At 42.0% G+C, this 21067-nt stretch overlaps 1 protein-coding gene across 1 annotated transcript in view; it reads right to left on the reverse strand.

Annotated features, from left to right (window-relative positions):
• Nucleotides 1–21067, reverse strand: part of LOC126184239 (uncharacterized) — a 60595-nt gene that overhangs the window by 23869 nt on the left and 15659 nt on the right. The gene's annotated exons all lie outside the window — the stretch shown is intronic.

Here is a 21067-nt window from a genome sequence, read left to right on the forward strand (position 1 = left end):
CAGGCCCTTCGGATTGACAGTCTGTGGCACTGACCACTCAGCTACCGGGGACGGACATCTGCCAAATAATAGTGTACTACACAATAATTATTGGTCAAACGTTCATAGTTAATTATACATAAATTAACTGTCGAAGGATAATGACAACTATAAAATCTATGAGGACAGTTTAAACGAACGTACTATATTCACTACAGGTGGAAGGCATGGAAGGGTGTAATGCAAGGACTAGAACACAGTAAACGTTTAAAGGCAAAGCATGTCCTTAAAAGTGGAATAATAAAAAGCATTGTACTCTCATTGTGTTAGTACTACGTAACCGATACTGTTTCATGTAGGGGCTGCTGTAGTTGTTGTATAGCATTAGTGCGGCAGTTTAAAATTAGAAAAAATTTACTTAGACCTGGAATCGAATTCTCTAACTCTTAGCATACCGTCGGGAAACAGTACCCACTGCATTAACCGTGCAACACAACCAGACAGCACTGAATGAAGATACTCGTCGTACATGAGGCTATAATGATGTTAAATTGCCTTTAGACTTTTCAACCGAAAACATGGACGGGACGAAATTTTGTTAGCGTCCTTTCTGTACTGTTGTGTACTAGGAATCGCGTTGTTGCAACCGCATGCGTGAATTTTGGTTCTCACTGTATATCTAGACGTTTTCAAAATACAAGTGTCTGAATCTACACTGACGGGAAAAAAATGTTACACCGTAAAGCACTAGACCCATATTTGTTAAACTTAGAGGTAATTTTAATCACGTAACGAGTATGAAACGATTAAATTTCCACTATATTCGGAATCGATATCTATCGTCAACATCAACATGAGTTGTGGCCACCTGGAGAAACGAATACACTCCTGTACTGGTTGAGCCAGGGACTCGAACAGCTTCCGAATATTATCTTGGGGAATTTCTTGCTATGTCAGTCTCACTTCACCTCACTGCTGGCTGAAAGGTGATATTCCAGACACGCTCTATGAGTGACAATCAGGGGAAAGGCAAGGCCAGTCGAGGATCCGTACATTCCACAAGGCGTTTATGGTGTGAACTGCAATGTTGGGTTTTGCTTTATCTTTCTGGAAAATGTCGTTTAGTACCCTGGTCATGAAGTGGATTCTTGCTACATACCAAGGAGCATTCAACATCCCATCGACAATTACCAAGACAGTTCACAATAATTTATCCATTTTAATCGCAGATAAGCTCCGTGGCTGTGTAATATATTATTTTAATAAATACAGCTACCGCCATATTGTTATGTATTCTTATTTAAGTTAATACTAGTTTCGGGATTTCAAATGGCTCTGAGCACTATGGGACTTAACATCTATGGTCATCAGTCCCCTAGAACTTAGAACTACTTAAACCTAACTAACCTAAGGACATCACACAACACCCAGTCATCACGAGGCAGAGAAAATCCCTGACCCCGCCGGGAATCGAACATGGGAACCCGGGCGTGAGAAGCGAGAACGCTACCGCACGACCACGAGCTGCAGACCCGAGTTTTCATATCTCTTCAGTTAGCGTAATATAGATTTGAGTCTTCGTGCAGTACGTAGTTACAACATCTACAGCAAATTGGACGCTATAACTGCCCTGTGCAAAATAACAACTTTGCTTACCTACTACGCTTCGCGAGTAGTTTATTTACGACGTATTGCTGTCGAGGTGTACTTACATTCTTCTCTGCTTGTTGTTATTCCGATCCTCACCCTTATGGATGTGGCGCAAACTCTTTTGTACTTCCGTTTAGCACTAAAACAGCCTTGTATTCGCCATTCTTTGTTTACATCCGAAAATACATCTATGGTCAACGATTACATTTTACTTACAGGTCAGCTATAGTCAAAGTTATATCTTGCTTACGGTTTCCGTATGACTAAAAAGATCTGACACTGTTTAACATGAATGTGCTGAGAATTTTATATGGTTATTAAATGAGTGCATTATATATTATACCATAAAAAGAAAAATATAGTATATTTTATATAGAACAACAACAAGCAGAGTAGAAAGTAAGTACAGCAATACATCGTAAATATACCACTCGCAAAGTGTAGTAGTTAAACGAAGTTGTTATTTTGCACAAGGCAGTTGCAGCGTCCAGTTTGCTGTCGGTGTTTGTTTGAACCATGTACTGATTGAAGACTCAAACAGATTATCGCTCAAAGGTCTTTAACCATTAGTGATTTTGAGGGAAAAATGCAAATGCAAATGAAACCAGAAATGTTAGAAATACTCATAAGTCAATTTTGAAATAATCTTTTATTGAAATCAAATACATGAAGTCGAATTTTACTCTCCTCAAAGTAGTCTCCTTTGGTTTTAATCAGTGCTCTGCGTACGCGAGGCATTCTCGCTGTCGACATCAACAGAGTTCCCTCGGTGATATGCCACCATTCCTCTTGCAGTCTGGTCGAGAGGTGATGAACGTTGGTAATAGGTCTTGATTTAACTACTCTATCAAAGTGATTCCAAAGCATTTCAAAAGGATGAGGCGGCTGTATCATATTTTTCAGTTCCTTCTTCTTTTCTAAATTTGCCAAATACGCTTTATACAGTTTTTTAATGTGGTTAGGATCGTTTTCTTCCTACAGGACGAATCTCTTGCCAATGAAACGTCTGCCACGTGGATTTGCATGATACTGTAGAATGCGATGGTAATCCTCTCTCTTTATTGTTCCGCTTATTTGCTCAACATCAACAGTCTTACCACTTCCAAAACATCCCCAGACCATGAGGGAAGCCCTTCCATGCTGTAATGTTGGAGATACTCATTGGTGTAACATTCGTTATCCTGGCAAAAGCCGAACAAACTTGCGTCGCTTTGTGCCAAAGACCTCAAATTTGGTTTCGTCAATGAAAAGCATCTTTTTCCACTGATTTACTGCCCAATTTTCATGTCATCTTGTCCAGTGTAGCCTCTTCTTCCTATTAACAGCCGTCAGTAATGGTTTCTTAGCCGCCACACGCCCGTTAAGGTTCACTGCCTGGAAACGTCTTTTCACTATACTTACACTCACCCGCTTTTCCTTATTATGGTTGAATTGTCCTTCTAAACCTGGCACTGTTTTGAAGTGATTACGTTTACTTGTGACCACTATATATTTGTAATTACTTTTTGATGTGACATTTGGCCTACTCTTTCGATGTCGGCCCACATTCTGGCCAGTATCCGCATGCCTCTGCAAGATATAATGGACGAAATACGTTCTTGACGTGCTGTTTGTCGCATAGTAAGACCGGCTCAACGTGAAGACACAATTGCAGAACGTTCCTCTGTTGGAATCTCCTTTCTTCGCCAAATTTTCGATGTTTACACTGAGCACTCACACAAGTTCACTCTTTTATATCTCGTGCATAACTACATAACCCTTTCTTACCTGTAACCCTGTTTACAGATTTGTTGACGTCCCATGAACGCCTTCTAGTGAGGAAAACTAATATTATGCCACCAAAATACAAAATTAGTGGCATGCTATGCTTGGAATCTGAACAGTATACCGACGGAAAGTTATATTTTGAACGATTCCATTTTTAGAAACGTGGAACATTTCTCTTAAACGTTATGTTGAGCATGACATTGAGGAAACTACCTTTTTTGTCTTCCTTTCAGGGCGTTTCGAAAACTTTTGAGCGATAGTTTATGAATTATGATAATGGAAGATGGGTGAAAGCCCGAAACATGTATTATCTTAAATAAAAATAGGTAACGAAGTAAGTCGTTGCTATATTTACTAAAATAAGAAATCAGTCCTGTTGCCCCTTCCAATAGCTCCCTACGTTGTAATTCCAGGAATTGGAAACGTCTTGGTCTCGAGAATCGCAACCTCCAGTGGCGTTTCACCATGTCGTCCACAAATCGGTTGGCGTTAATTTATGTACACCACTGTACTCGAGAAATGTCTGTCGGCGCCAACAGGGTGTCTTCGACCTCACCTACAAGCGTTAAGGGCGATAGGGTACACATGAAGAATTATTTTTATCAATGAACATATCCTTTCTAGCTCGTCACTTACGAGAATATACAGGAGAGAAGTAAGTTGTTCGTGAAATGGAACACATTGTAGTTAACTTTTAACTGTTTTGATACTTTTGTCTTACGAGTTCTTTTTATTTGACCTTTTAGATCGAGCATAGTTTACAGATTGTTCGAGCTCACCGACTTGAACATGTGTTATTATGTGGTGAAACGCAATTAACGATACTCTCGGGATATCAAGATTCGGAACATGGGTTCGACTCTGGGTGGTGAGAGTAGGATGCTCACAGAGTTTTTACCGTCTGTATGAATTCTGTGGCCCGTACTAAGGAGTAGATTAGGTAACCGCTTGGAAATTATGGAAGAGTATAATGCACACATGTACCAGCTACAGAGGGTCAGGCAGTATCATTTACGCGAAGGTACCAAGCTTATAAGGAGGCTCAGAACAGAGTGTCTGAAAACATTCAAATCTGCGTTCCCGACTACTATGACAGAGCCGGCCGCTGTGGCCGAGCGGTTCTAGGCGCTTCAGTCTGGAACCGCGCTACCGCTACGGTCGCAGGTTCGAATCCTGCCTCGGGCTTGGATGTGTGTGATGTCCTTAGGTTGGTTAGGTTTAAGTAGTTCTAAGTCTAGGGGACTGATGACCTCAGATGTTAAGTCCCATAGTGCTCAGAGCCATTTGAACCATTCTGAACATTCAAATCTATTATAGTATGAGTTGAGTAAATTTAATTTGTAACAATTTTTTTTTCATTTGTACCGTGTGTGTTGGTTGTTGGTCTAATAGTTGTAGCTATGGATGGGGTCTCTGTTATCTCTCCTCTTAAGTATCTGAATTAATTGTACCAACTATCATTGTTCCGTAGCAAACCACTCGACTGCTGATCTCCTGTCCCAGACGTCGGACTTTGATTCTTACAGCAAGTATTTCACCGCTTAGTAAATAATAGATTAAAGGGACAACACGGAAGCTAGAAACCAATGAAATTCAGTATCATCTAGCAATGCATCTATTCAGAAATGGATACAAAAATGAGAGGTACCCCTGTCACAAGTTTCCTAACGTATCACCCTTAATAAAGTAGCCACTAGACGAACAAATGGACTTTCTGTAGGATAAGTCAAAAGAATAAAAGTTCACGCAAATATTAATGTCTTCATAATAAAGACCATTCCCTACAGAGAGCGCAAAATGAATTAACATGAATCATTATAACAAAGAAGCAAGCTATGGGTCAAGAATGCGGTCACAGTAACAGGAGTCGAACAATAGATCTTACCACGATAAATGTCAATTTGCAGCGCCGGTGCCTCGCGGCGCAAATATACGACAGCACAGACGCAACAGTTTTACTTGCAGCCTGCTTCGTAACTGCAAACAACACAATCAAACTGCGTAACAAAAGGCTGCTCCCAAAGAAATGGAACATAATACTTGATACAAAATGGCGGTAACTGCTGCACGATGAACCTCGCGACGTCGACACTATTAGTAACTGCAACGAAAAGCGATGGAGAGCTGCTCTCCGAGCTATTTGAAGACTCGTTCGACGAACTGCATTGCACATTCGCAGTATACGAAAAGCTCATTTTGGCCACCCTAACAATAGTTGGATTTGTTAACGTACCGCTGTTCTGGCCGTCTGGAACGACCGAGTTCTTGCCTTCAAGTTGGGTGTTCCGAAATGGCGCGGATTCCCAGGTGGCAGGAGAATTTTCATGTCTCCGTCACCATGTGGCTTCAAGGAGCATTCGAAATAACGGCCAGGGAAACAAGCTAGATTTCACCATCTTGAGCGTCCCCTATATTAAATAAACGGGGAATGCCAAAATAATCCTGCCCCCTGCAACCGATGATTCTCCATGTAGACAATAGCTCTGCATCGCCTGCGGACCTGGGAAAACTAGTTTAGTAGTAATAATTGAGTATTTGAGACTGACGACTTGTTAATCAATTGACCGACTGGACTCTGTTTGGTCTCAATTCACTCACAGTTTTATTGGGTGCCCGTGTCTGTGATCATAATAAAATGATTAGTTTTATTACTCTCTCTTCCATTGCGCTGGGGCTGGTCTGGACAGATGCTGTAGTCTCACCACGTGCGTTATGTGCTTGACAGTCACTGTTACACATTCTCAGCATCTGACAGACGCTCATGCGCCTAACTCAAACTGTATGTTAAGAGGAATACGTCTCTTAGCCAAAAATAATCTGTGTGTGACCTATCAATCCGCCAGGTTTTTCAGTGAGGCTCCGAAATATCCAGCGACCACCGGAAACTCTACACGATTTTTATCAAAGAGTACACTGCTTTAGACGTATTTTCACACTTGCAGATTGACTCGTGGTAAGAATAAGTGTAGCTGCCCGAGGCAATTTATTTACACATTTTGAATGTTGAGAATATTCCAGATGAGAAGTTACTGTTTTTCTACTGTATGTCTAGGAAACAATAACGCTTGTCCAAAACATAACTACGGTCGCAGGTTCGAATCCTGCCTCGGGCATAGATGTGTGTGATGTCCTTAGGTTAGTTAGGTTTAAGTAGTTCTAAGTTGTAGGGGACTGATGACCATAGATGTTAAGTCCCATAGTGCTCAGAGCCATTTGAACCATTTTGAACCAAAACATAATGAATATCTGTCTACGGTGGAACTCAGTATTGCTAGGCACAGTCTAATAGAAACATAATACAGAGAGGGGCAAATAAAAGTGGGCGAGAGAACAGAGTTCCAGGGTACAAAGTGACACAGCAGACGAAAGGAAATACAGGACTAACCTGACTATAGTAGATGCTGAAAGTGATCATCATTCATCTCTTGGCACTTTTCGGCTCTGGTCAGCCCGGACGAGGACCCATCCTGTAGATGTCAGGATTATACAGAAATCATTCGGACTCGGCGTGCATAAAATGGAAAATAGTTCTAGGTTTAAGGGTCTCTAACGATTGGCAGGTTATACTGGATGAGCTAACAAGTACGGTCAGACGGCGAGATTTTCTGATTGTCTACAGTTGCCATCATTGTTATCTACTGAATTACGATACATAATGATAGGACAACCAACAGACTACAAAATACGGGTGATATGCCTTATTCAGCAATATGGGAGCGGAGGTTTACTCGTTTGTAGAGCAGTGTAGGTGGTAGTCACTGGAGCACCTGACAGTGAAACCGAATGCTTATGAAAGCAAGCGCTCTGGAGCACGTTGCTCGCCTCAGTTTGTTACTCGTATAACTGGAGCTTGACGGCAGGTACACCATGTGACCAAAATTATCCGGACAACTGGCTGAAAATGACTTACAAGTTCGTGGCGCCCTCAGTCGATAATACTGGAATTCGATATGGTGTTGGCCCACCCTTAGCCTTGATAATAGCTTCCACTCTGGCAGGCGTACGTTCGATCAGATGCTGGAAGGTTTCTTGGGGAATGGCAGCCCATTCTCCACGGAGTGCTGCACAGATGACAGGTATCAATGTCGGTCGGTGAGGCCTGGCACGAAGTCGTCGTTCCAAAATATCTCAAAGGTGTTCTATACTATTCAGGTCAGGACTCTGTGCAGGCCAGTCCATTACAGGGATGTTATTGTCGTGTAACCACTCCGCTAGAGGCCGTGCGTTATGAACAGGTGCTCGATCGTGTCGAACGACCACACCGTAACACCACCGCGCCGAATTTTACTATTGGCATTACACGCGCTGGCAGATGATGTTCACCGGGCATTCGCCATACCTCCACCCTGCCATGGGATCGCCACATTGTTTACCGTGATTCGACACTCCACACAACGTTTTTCTACTGTTCAATCGCCCATTGTTTATGCTCCTTACACCAAGCGAAGCGTCGTTTGGCATTTACCGCCTCGTGTGTGGCTTACGAGCAGCCGCTCGACCTTGAAATCCAAGTTTCGTCCTCGCCGTAGCTCGCAGTGGTACACAACACCACAACAGGATACAATAGTCCACTCACCTCATAGCAGCCCCACACCGAATCCAGGGGTATTGTGCGGTTCGGTCCCCAATGGATCCCTCTCGGGAACGTTTCGCACCAGACGAGTGTAACCCCAATGATTGCGTGGTAGAGTAATTATGGTGTACGCGTACGCGGAGAAAGTGTTTGCGCAGCAATCGCCGACATAGTGCAACTGACTCGGAATAAGGGAAACCAGCCCGCATTCACCGAGGCAGATGGAAAACCGCCTTAAAAACCATCCACAGACTGGTCTGCACACCGGACCTTACCCTAATTCGCCGGGCGGATTCGTGCCGGGGACTGGCACGCCTTCACGCCCGGAAAACAGTGCGTTAGACCGCACGACTAACCTGGCGGGCTAACTGTCACAATACTTGCAGTGGATCCTGGTGCAGTTTGGCATTCCTGTGTGATAGTCTGGATAGATGTCTGCCTATTACACATTACGCCCCTCTTCAACTGTCGGCGGCCTCTGTCAGTCAACAGACGAGATCGACTGTACGCTTTTGTGTTGCACGTGTCCCTTCACGTTTCCACGTCATTATCATATCGGGAACAGTGGAACTAGAGATGTTTAGGAATGTGGAAATCTCGCATAGAGACGTATGACACAAGTGACGCCCAATCATCTGACTACATTCGAAGTCCGTGAGTTCCACGGAGCGCTCCATTCTGTTCTCTCACGATGATTACTGAGGTCGATGATATGGAGTACCTTGCAGTAGGTGGCAACACAATGCACTTAATATGAAAAACGTATGTTTCTGGGGGTGTCCGGATACATTTGATCACATACACTCATGGAAATGGAAAAAAGAACACATTGACACCGGTGTGTCAGACCCACCATACTTGCTCCGGACACTGCGAGAGGGCTGTACAAGCAATGATCACACGCACGGCACAGCGGACACACCAGGAACCGCGGTGTTGGCCGTCGAATGGCGCTAGCTGCGCAGCATTTGTGCACCGCCGCCGTCAGTGTTAGCCAGTTTGCCGTGGCATACGGAGCTCCATCGCAGTCTTTAACACTGGTAGCATGCCGCGACAGCGTGGACGTGAACCGTACGTGCAGTTGACGGACTTTGAGCGAGGGCGTATAGTGGGCATGCGGGAGGCCGGGTGGACGTACCGCCGAATTGCTCAACACGTGGGGCGTGAGGTCTCCACAGTACATCGATGTTGTCGCCAGTGGTCGGCGGAAGGTGCACGTGCCCGTCGACCTGGGACCGGACCGCAGCGACGCACGGATGCACGCCAAGACCGTAGGATCCTACTCAGTGCCGTAGGGGACCGCACCGCCACTTCCCAGCAAATTATGGACACTGTTGCTCCTGGGGTATCGGCGAGGACCATTCGCAACCGTCTCCATGAAGCTGGGCTACGGTCCCGCACACCGTTAGGCCGTCTTCCGCTCACGCCCCAACATCGTGCAGCCCGCCTCCAGTGGTGTCGCGACAGGCGTGAATGGAGGGACGAATGGAGACGTGTCGTCTTCAGCGATGAGAGTCGCTTCTGCCTTGGTGCCAATGATGGTCGTATGCGTGTTTGGCGCCGTGCAGGTGAGCGCCACAATCAGGACTGCATACGACCGAGGCACACAGGGCCAACACCCGGCATCATGGTGTGGGGAGCGATCTCCTACACTGGCCGTACACCACTGGTGATCGTCGAGGGGACACTGAATAGTGCACGGTACATCCAAACCGTCATCGAACCCATCGTTCTACCATTCCTAGACCGGCAAGGGAACTTGCTGTTCCAACAGGACAATGCACGTCCGCATGTATCCCGTGCCACCCAACGTGCTCTAGAAGGTGTAAGTCAACTACCCTGGCCAGCAAGATCTCCGGATCTGTCCCCCATTGAGCATGTTTGGGACTGGATGAAGCGTCGTCTCACGCGGTCTGCACGTCCAGCACGAACGCTGGTCCAACTGAGGCGCCAGGTGGAAATGGCATGGCAAGCCGTTCCACAGGACTACATCCAGCATCTCTACGATCGTCTCCATGGGAGAATAGCAGCCTGCATTGCTGCGAAAGGTGGATATACACTGTACTAGTGCCGACATTGTGCATGCTCTGTTGCCTGTGCCTATGTGCCTGTGGTTCTGTCAGTGTGATCATGTGATGTATCTGACCCCAGGAATGTGTCAATAAAGTTTCCCCTTCCTGGGACAATGAATTGACGGTGTTCTTATTTCAATTTCCAGGAGTGTAGTACAGGTGCATTTCATAACTCAGTGACACTGTCGCTTATGTCAGAAAAGCATAGCAACATCTTCAACGAAAGTAATGTACTTTATGAAGTGGTTACCTGATATAGGTTATTCTGTGTGGATATTCTGTCTTCAATAACAACACTTTCTAGGCACGTGCTCTGTGGAACGTACAAATGTAAGGATCATAATCATCTGGATTCCCAGAAGCACAAGTTTTAGTTTCAAAAGGCGCCGTGAATTCTATGATCTTCATCAGTATTATTTCTAACGGTTGCATCCTTTCGTTGCTGGTATTTCCAACCTCAGTTTGACCCCCTCCATTGATATACAGCAATTGTCTACACAATACAACAATCGTACTACAGTAATTTGAGAAGAATTATGTTGAATTCCAGTTCATATGCTGGCCACCAGATTCACTTAATATCTAACATATCTGATGTGAGATGTCATTATCAACATCTCACAGCCCACGAACGACTACAGCTAAATTTACGAGAACTGTGCAAATAGATATCTGACGTCTAGTGCTATCTTACAAGGGAACCTCCCCATCGCACCCCCCTCAGATTTAGTTATAAGTTGGCACAGTAGATAGGCCTTGAAAAAGTGAATACAGATCAATCGAGAAAACAGGAAGAAGTTGTGTGGAACTATGAAAAAATAAGCAAAATATACAAACTGAGTAGTCCATGTATAAGATATGCAACATCAAGGACACTATGAGCTCAGGAGCGCCATGGTCCCGTGGTTAGCGTGAGCAGCTGCGGTAGGAGAGGTCCTTGGTTCAAGTCTTCCGTCTAGTGAAAAGGTTTATTTTTTATTTTCAGTTTATGTGACAAACTCTTATGTTTTCATCACTTTTTTGGGAGTCATTATCACGTCCACAATAAAACCTAAATCGGGCAAGGTAGAAGAATCTTTCTACCCATTAGCCAAGTGTACAAGTTAGGTGGGTCGATAACATATTCCTGTCATGTGACGCACATGCCGTCACCAGTGTCGTATAAAATATATCAGAGGTGTTTTCCTGTGGAGGAATCGGTTGACCTATGACCTTGCGATCAAATGTTTTCGGTTCCCATTGGAGAGGCACGTCCTTTCGTCTACTAATAGCACGGTTTTACGGTGCGGTTGCAAAACACAGACACTAAACTTATTGCAGTGAACAGAGACGTCAATGAACGAACGGACAGATCATAACTTTGCGAAAATCAAGAAAGTAAACTATTCACCTGAGGGAAGACTCGAACCAAGGACCTCTCTTTCCGCAGGTGCTCACGCTAACCACGGGACCACGGCGCTCCTCAGCTCACATTATCCTTAATGTTGCATATCTTGCTCATGGACTACTCAGTTCGTATATTTTGCTTATTTTTTCATAGTTCCACACAACTTCTTCCTGTTTTCTCGATTGATCTGTGTTCAGTTTTTCAAGGCCTATCTACTGTGCCAACTTATAACTAAATCTGAGGGGGGTGCGATGAGGAGGTTCCCTTGTTAGTACTGACATTGTGCCATGAAATTTGAGAAAATTCCTGTAAATAAGAACTGCAGCTTTACCATGTAATAAAGTTGGTCAAAGAAGCTATTAAATGGAGGGTCTCTATTACAGTATTAGACGAACGCTCTAACAGTTAATTTTCTTTTTTAAAAAAAGGAAAACAATAATATACACGTATTAGGATTACATATAGAGAATTTACCAACTCTGTAAGTGGTAAAGCAGTTAACGAGAATGTGAACATACTGTTACAACAGCAGCGTTGCGCAGAAATACATCATACGTAGCAGCAGCTCCACAATCCGATTTCGTCATGTATACATAAAAGATAACCGTGAGCTTATCGCAAGACGTTTTGTGTGAATGGCTCTAATGAATCATTTGCCAAACTAACAGCTTGGACGGTTGTTCGTACTTTTCAGGGTGGCCTAATTCAATACATAAGCTGCTGAATAGTTGAACATTCGTTGTATTGTTCACAGATTTTGACAGCAACTTCCGATCACAGATTTAATGATGCACAGCAAAAGATATGCGGTGATGTACCATGTTTGCTCTTAAGCGTTGTGATGGAAGGACACCGACCTCAGCACAACTACAGTCTACATTTTGTATAATCACAAAGGGTGTGACAGCGTTGAGCACCGCACACAAAAGGTTTCATGCATGTGGCTGTATCCAAGGTGCCTAGCTACATGACTACCGCACTCCAGCCGAATCTCAGAGAAGCATTAGAATTGGCATGTCACGTTGACTTGTGATCAATGTAAGGCAGTTTCGTTTCAGGAAAGAGATCTCTTTTATATGGAACAGTGACAGCAAATGTGTTTTGATCTTCCGAGAAACCAGAACTCGTTACCATATATCTACCATCAGTGAAAGGTGTGCCTTCTGAAGAGACTGTCTGTGTGGGGTGTGTTTAGGCGGATACACAGAACGCTATACCCACGAAAGGAAAAAAATCTCAACACCAAGAAGGAGTTGTGGGACACAAATGAAAATTGGAAGGCGTGTTTCTACATATGGCAACAAAGACGCCATTATCAAAACCTCACTGTGTTTGAAGAAGGTCGTGTAATAGGGCTACGAGAAGCTGGTTGTTCTCTCTGCGATACTACAGAAAAATTTGGCAGTAATGTACCCACTATACAGGGTGTAAATTTTAAGTTGACAAACCAGAATAACTCGAAAAATAAGCTTCACACGGAAAAATGTGTACAATCCAAAGCTGATTATTTTCGAGGGGGACATCTGCTGGTGCTAAAATTAGCCCGCCACCCCAGCCCCCTGGGGGTGGGGCGGGAGGCAACTCTAAAATGTCAAATGAGAACCTCCATTTTTTATTCCAGAATCAGAGTCTACATAAAAAACTACGTACATTTTCTCTTAAACATACGCTTCGATTCTTGATAGTTGGCGCTGTAATTCAAGAAAATCCATGTTCACATTTTTGCGTGGAAAATTGTTACCGATGAATAAAAAATACTTATTTACTTAGTAAATTTTGATTCGCGAAAACTAAAACTCTCCCTCTTTCCCCATAGGGTGGGGTTTGAGAGAGAGAGGAATTAGAGTTTTACAAATATTGACCCAAATATTAGTTTTTCCCAACTATTTGGGTCAACATTTGTAAAACTCTAATTCCTCTCTCTCAAACCCCACCCTATGGGGAAAGAGGGAGAGTTTTAGTTTTCACGAATCAAAATTTACGAAGTAAATAAGTATTGTTTATTCAAAAATGGTTCAAATGGCTCTGAGCACTATGGGACTTAACATCTATGGTCATCAGTCCCCTAGACCTTAGAACTACTTAAACCTAACTACCCTAAGGACATCACACAACACCCAGTCATCACGAGGCAGAGAATATTGTTTATTCATCCGTAACCATTTCCCATGCAAAAATCAGAACATGGATTTTCTTGAATTACAGCGCCAACTACCAAGAATCAAAACAAATGTTTAAGGCAAAATGAACGTAATTTTTTATGTAGAATCTGATTCTGCAGTAAAAATTGGGAGTTCCTATTTGAAGTTTTAAAGTAGCCTCCCGCCCCATCCCCAGGGAGCTGGGATGGCGGGCTAATCATAGCAGCAGAAGATGTCTCCTTCGAAAATAATCAACTTTGGATTCTACGCATTTTTTCGTGTGAAGCTTATTTTCCTAGTTATTCTGGTTTGTCAGCTTAAAATTTACACCCTGTTTGTGATTGCTGGCAGCGGTCTTCACGAAAATGTAGGCCGCAAGAAGACCGGGCTCCAGACGACCACGTGGCACAACCGACGCAGGAGACCATCGTGTTCGGCGTATAGCTCTGGCGCATCGTAGAGCAGCAGTTGGCACCACAGTGACGCAGCGAACTGTTATAAATCGATTACTTCCAGGACAGCTCCGAGCCAGGGGCCCTTTCGCGTTAATTCCTCTGACCCCAACCCCCCACCATTTGCTATTTCAGTGGCGTCAAGTGAGAGCTCACTGGATGTTTGCGTTTCCTGATGAAAGCTGGTACTGCCTCAGTGCCAGTGATGTTTCTGTGTTGGTTAGAAGGAAACCTGCAACCAACCTGTCTTCGTGTTAGACACACTGGACCTACACCTGGAGTTATGGTCAGGGGTGAGATTTCGTATGACAGTAGGAACACTCCTGTGGTTATCTCAAGCACCCCGACTGCAAACTTGTATGTCAGCTTAGTGATTCGATCTGTTGTGCTGCCATTCATGAACGGAATTCCAAAAGGCGTTTTCCAACAAGATAACGCTCGTCCAAATACCTCTGTTGTAACTCAACAGACTCTACAGAGTGTCGACATATGGCCTTGATCTTCTGGATCACCAGATTGTCTCCAGTGGAGGACATATGGGACATCATCAGAGTTCTGCATATTAAAATCCATTCAACAGGGTGCAACTTGCTCAAAAAGCAATGTGTACCGCCCAGAAATTGTGGTCAGTATTCGAAATCAAATTCCTATGCATTACAAAAGAGGAGCTAAATTACGAGTTGTATAAGACACATTTGGAACTTGGAAACACCATTAATAATATTGATGTTTTCTCTACCCGAAAGCCACACAAAAACTGCTGTACAAAGAATGGAAACAGTTCATCGAAGAAAGATTAGTTAACTCAAGAAACTTCAGTCACCACACAATAACTCTAAACACAACCAACGAACACACACACACACACACACACACACACACACACACATACACAAATTCTACCGAAGATTAGTAAACCTTACAGATACACAAATAAACCTATTGGAGAAAGGATTAAAATATAATGAAATTTCAGAAATAGCTGAAGATTACACAGGGAATCTAATTATAAAAGCAAAAAGTATGTTGGCAAGGGGACATAGGAGAGAAACAGAAGTGGTAACTTTGTACTAACTAGAGAACTAGTAAAAGAAGAAATCCTTAATATCATAGCCAACACGAAGACATTAACAGCACAAAAACAACAGTCACACAAAATCTGCAACACTCAGAAAACTTAGCAAAAAACTTCAAAATGAATATGTCATAATTTGAAAAGCAGACAAGGGGTAAACAGTAGTATGTATAGACAAAAAACAATACATTGAAAAAACACAAGAATTCATCTCCCAAAATAACGTTACAAAATTAAAATCAAACCCACAAAACAGATTCCAGGCAAAAGTAAAAAACATTCAGAAAAATATAGATACCATACTGTATAACACGAATGAAGGAAATCTGACACAAATGAATCTCCCTCTTACTGTCCTCAGAAGCCAACCAAACATTTAAAACTGGAATCTCCCTGCGACGCCGATACTGCATTTCAGAAAAATCTCCCACTTACAAGCTTTCAGGACATGTCTTAAAATTAATATTTGAAATTTTTGAAGTACAAGGAGACAGACCCATTAAAAACGTCACATGGCTAATACAACAAATAAAAGATATAAAAACCCAAGACACAGCAATACTCCCGTCATCTGATGTAGAAAGCATGTATTCCAACATACCAGTACCAGAAACAATAGACATCGTAGACAAAAACCTGTAAACGCATAGTCAACTCAATGAACAGATTAATGAAATGCTCATATTAATATAGCTCATAACAGAACAAAATTACTTCCAATTCAATAATGAATTTTACTTACAAAAAGATGGATTACCAGTGGGTTCCGCAGTTTTAGGAGCCTTAGCAAATATTTTTATGAACCACATTAAACAGATCATTTTCAAAAAAACAGTAGCAAAAGAATACAACATATTATATTGATTAAGGTGTATGTATGACATCCTCTGCTTAATAGTTGAACCACAAACCACAAAAACAGAAAAATTACATACTGACAGCAACAAAATACATAAAAATGAAAAAATCATAATTGAAAGAGAACATAATATCGAAATTAACTTTCTGGATATAACAATCAAAGAACGAAACAATAAACACACATTTGAAATTTACTGTAAACTCGCAATGACTGACATTCTCATTCCCCAATCATCAAACCAGCCACACTTACAAAAGCAAGTAGCACTTCGACACATGCTCCATACACTCAACACAGTGCCACTACACAAAGAAAACTACCAAAAAGAACATGACATAATAATGCAAATAACCAAAATCAATGGCTATAAATGTAAACAAAGCAATTAAAAATGCAATAAAAGCATATAACAAAAAACCACATACAACAATATAACAGGACCAAACACAATCACAAACACTCAATACCGTAACAACTACACCGAATAATCAGGAAAATATAAGAGAAAACATAAGAAGGTACACAATGACATGCAAACACCAACTCACACATAAAAACACCAACATTTTCAAAACACAAGGCGTAAACATAGCATGCAAACAGATAGTTCTATCCGAAAATACATCCCAAAACTGACAAAAGAGTTAGATGTATACCAGAAAACACGTACACATCAATTACAGTGTAACATCTGTGCTGGCAGATACAAAGTACAAACAGGCAGCACATTTGATGTCAAGTACAGAGAACACCTGAAAGTCTGGAAGGATGGGACAGACTACTCCTCAGTTGTAGAACACCTAAAATAACACAATCAAAAACTAGCCTCTAGAGAGAAGACATGAAAATAATTAGAATCAACAATTTAAAAAAAAAAAACAACATCCTAACCCTGTAAGAAAACTGCCACATGCAGAAAACCAAAGCAGAAAAGAAAACCCTGTTTAATGATGAAGTACACATGACATTGTTTTCAGAATATATTTCGTTAGGTTGTAAATGTATGTAAACAAACCAAACGGGATGAGACATAAAATAAGCACACAGCAATTACGACCTTAAATCATAGTTTTTGGTAAAATATCTACAACTAAAGACAGAAGACTAATAGTGCTCCACAGCAATGAGGACAAACAATACGGAAATTGTGAAGAAAAAAGTTCGTAAGGTGAGAACCTGCTTATGTTTCGTAAGTGAAGTTACAGTGCGACCTCCCGCGTCTGACCAGATAAGAGGAAACGCAGATGCCAACTAAAAACGCGGAAAACTATAAGAAATCACTTATTACTTTAAAAAAATGAGACATGAATAATAATCCATAAATATAGCATGTCAATACAAAACTGTATCATTCCAGATTCCACTGAAGATACCTTAAAGTAAAAGGCGAAACGCGTCTGGAATACATAAAATACATTGCAGCAAGAAAAGCAGGTTTTTGTTTACAAAACTAAGAGAGTCAGGTGTTGCTGATTTTAAAGTAAGACGTGGAATTTATATTCAAATACTTTTATTGTGATTTTATTGTATGACTAATTGGTGCTATTTAAGTACGTATGCATGAAAATTTGACGGCATGCAGCCAGATAATGGGAGCTTGACTCTCTAAACGCATGGCTTTGGATTACATTTCTCATATTTGTGTGTTGTATGCTAAATAATGTGGATCATTATCTTCACAACCGCTCCTCTAATCTTCAAGATGGATAATGTTAGAGTGTTGAGGTTTACACACGTGATACTATAGCACCTCAATAATATTGTGTTTCACTTTGTTATATCCTCATCTCTAAAAGGAATGTAGGGACAAAGAAACTCGTATTATGTATGACAAGAAGAAAATATAAGAACTGAAGTCAGCACTTTACGGTCTACCTCTTCAAAAGAGATGGAAGTCGTGTAAGAAATAACAATTATTGAATTGTAAATTTTCTTTTGATTACCTATTCTTATCAGAGCAGTGAAATATTCTGTGCAGCAATAAAACTTACAATCAAGACCACTGAGTTTCGATTACCCGTCTGGACAGTAACAGTAACATTCTTCGCGGCTTTCACAAATTTTGGAGAATACCGATCAGGTAATTAAAACAGGGTTATTATAGTAATTAAAATAAGCGAATTTTCTAATAACAGTTACTTACGAAACGACCATGCAACATCACGCTATGAAACCCATCATGATGTACGTACTTCATCCCATCAGTACGAATTTCAGATAATACTGAAGATATAAAATTAATGATTATAAAGAATCCGCCTTGACTGCAAACTGAAAGCGTAGGTTGACCGAGGTTTCGGCGCGGATAACCACGCCTTCTTCGGAACACACTAAAGCTACAAAATGCCTAAAGAGTCATGGTCCAACATTAATACAGAACGCCCAAAAGGGCAAAAGACTCGAATAAAATGTAAAGTAAACGGTACGTGTGTACCACGTCAATAGCTGTACGTAGCTCAAAGGTCAGAAGCGTGCTTCCTCACCCCAGCCAACGTTCGGTGGGCCGCGGGCTGTTTCAGCTTACCTGTTTATTCACGATTGCTGACGCGCTGCAATGTTTAAAGTTATGAAGATATAAAAGTTCATAACAATGATTAGTCCGTTATAGGAGCTTGACTGTTAGTCTCCATATAAAGAGCTAACTTTTCTCTCACTATCAGTTCACTTTGGAGCGTATTTGCCGAGTTCATTATCCACAAATTATTCGGCCAAGTACAGACTGTGCCATTGACATGTTCTTTCATATACAGTCTGTTCATGACTCAAAAGTATATATTACACCGAGTGTGTCATTTGCTCATCCTCCTCGTAATATCCACTTCAGGCTCAGTTTTTCCCGGCTTTTGGAAAATGCAGCTCGCTTTGGCTAAGCATTTCTTTTTATATATTCTCAAAGCTTACTGCTTTTTCTCATGGATCAGAATACAATTCATTTTTTTATCCAGGAAATTACGTATTACTTTACTTCTTTAATTAATTGAATAATCCCACTGATCAATCACGCACCACCTATTTCATTCACAAATACTTTCAACTTTTTCTTAATAGTTCTGCTTTCCACCAACCGGTCCATTTCTGCATAATCTTATACTGTCCTTCCACGAAATGTCATTAGTATGCCATATTAATGGCAACTTTGCTCTCAAGACAAATCGATAAGTGGTTTGATGTGACGGTGGGTGCGATGGTGCTTTACGTACCGACGATGGCGATACCATTAGAGACGAAGTACAACCATTATGGCTTCCCTTAATAATATATGCTGCAGAAGGGTCCAGCTACAATCCTGCCGCCTGGAACTCTTCGCAGCTTCAAACCCAGCATTTCAAGCGAACTTTTGGCCGTGATAAAGCCAAGAACCAGTGATGGAGGCACAGAAAAACAAACCTGTTTGGGTAGAAATGCAAAGAAACGTATTTCACAGAAATGGGTGAATGTTCCCTGGTTATTACATATCATAAATTCGTAGCTGAAAACTGTTTGCACAAGAGTAGGAGGGAGAATTGGAAGAGCAGCGTCCCGACAAGATTTTTAGAGACAGAGGACGAAGACGAACTTTGGAAGCGATGGGGACGGAAATCGATAGTGTCGTTTCTAAGAAACCATCTCGGTCTTTGCTTTACCTGATGATTTAGCCATGCCTCGGAAAAACCGAAGCTGTATGCGCAGAGTGAGATTTGATCCATCATCCACTCGTATGAGAGTCCAGTGGGCTAACTATTCGGAATGCTCGACTTCTCACAATTTTTGTTGTTTTGGTTTTACATACAGAACATTATTAAGAAGATGGGGGCTAGATAAACTGAAACAACCAGAAGCTGTTGAGAATGCCACAGAGGCATAAGGCAACGATTGTCTGAAGCAGTGGAAAGAAATGCAATAGAAGCTGGACTGGTGGCTTTGAGAGATAAAGTACAGAAAGAGGCAGAGGATCACATAAGTAAAATGACAAGACCTAACAGAAATCCTTGGAGATCACAGAATCAGAGGAGATGTTGAATTTCATTGATAACAGAAGAAAATATAAAAATGTGGTAAATGAAGCAGGTGAACAGTATTACAGACGTCAAAAAAATGAGACTGACAAAGTGCAAAATAGCTAAGCACGAATGTTTCGAGGACAAGCGAGGCTATACAAGCATATATAACTAGGGGAAAGATAGATACCGCCTGTAGGATTATTAGGCAGACCTTTGGCGATTCAGGTAAATGCCGTGATGGTTCCTTTGAACGGGCACGGTCGATTTCCTTCCCCATCCTGTTTGGTCCCTTCCCCCAAATCAACCAACCAACCAGCCTTTGGAGAAAAGGGAAGCAGCTGTATGAATGTCAAGAGATCAGATGGAAAAATCAGTACTTAGGGAAGAAGGAAAAGCTGAAAGGTGGAGGCTATACTGAGGAAATTAACTTGAAGGTAATATTATAGAAAGCGAGAAGAGTTTCATGTCCATGGAAAACCCTCAGCTATTCCACCTGGTGTGCAAGATACGCGAGACAGATGAAATACCTCAGAAATCAAGAATTCTATTCCTGAAACGCTTTTGAGAAAATTTAGAGAACAGGCATTTGCAGCTGACTGTAGAACGATTCTACTGCCACCAACGTACACTTTGCCTAGGGACCGTGAAGACAAATTAAGAGAAATCAGGACTCAAATAATGGTTCAAACGGCTCCAAGCACTATGGGACTTAACGTCTGAGGTCATCAGTCCCCTAGACTTAGAAGTACTTAAACCTAACTAACCTAAGGACATCACACACATCCATTCCCGAGGCAGGTTTCGAACCTGCGACTGTAGCAGCAGCGCGGTTTCGGACTGAAGCGCCTAGAACCGAACGGCCGCAGCAGCCGGCAATTAAGATTCGTACGGAGACATACATACAATCGTTTTTACCCAGCACCATTTGCGAGTAGAACAGGACGGTACAAGGTATCATGCGCCATGCAAATACAATGCTTTGCGGAGTATGTGTATATATGTAGATTATTTAAATAGGAATGGAAAAACCGATGGACGCCGATCTCGGGGAAGATCAGTTTGTGTTCCGGAGAAATGTAGGAACATCCGAAGCAATGCTGAACCTAAGGTTAATCCTAGAAGATAGAGT

Source organism: Schistocerca cancellata, chromosome 4, assembly GCF_023864275.1.
Source record: "Schistocerca cancellata isolate TAMUIC-IGC-003103 chromosome 4, iqSchCanc2.1, whole genome shotgun sequence".
Classification (NCBI taxonomy): Eukaryota; Metazoa; Arthropoda; class Insecta; order Orthoptera; family Acrididae; genus Schistocerca; species Schistocerca cancellata.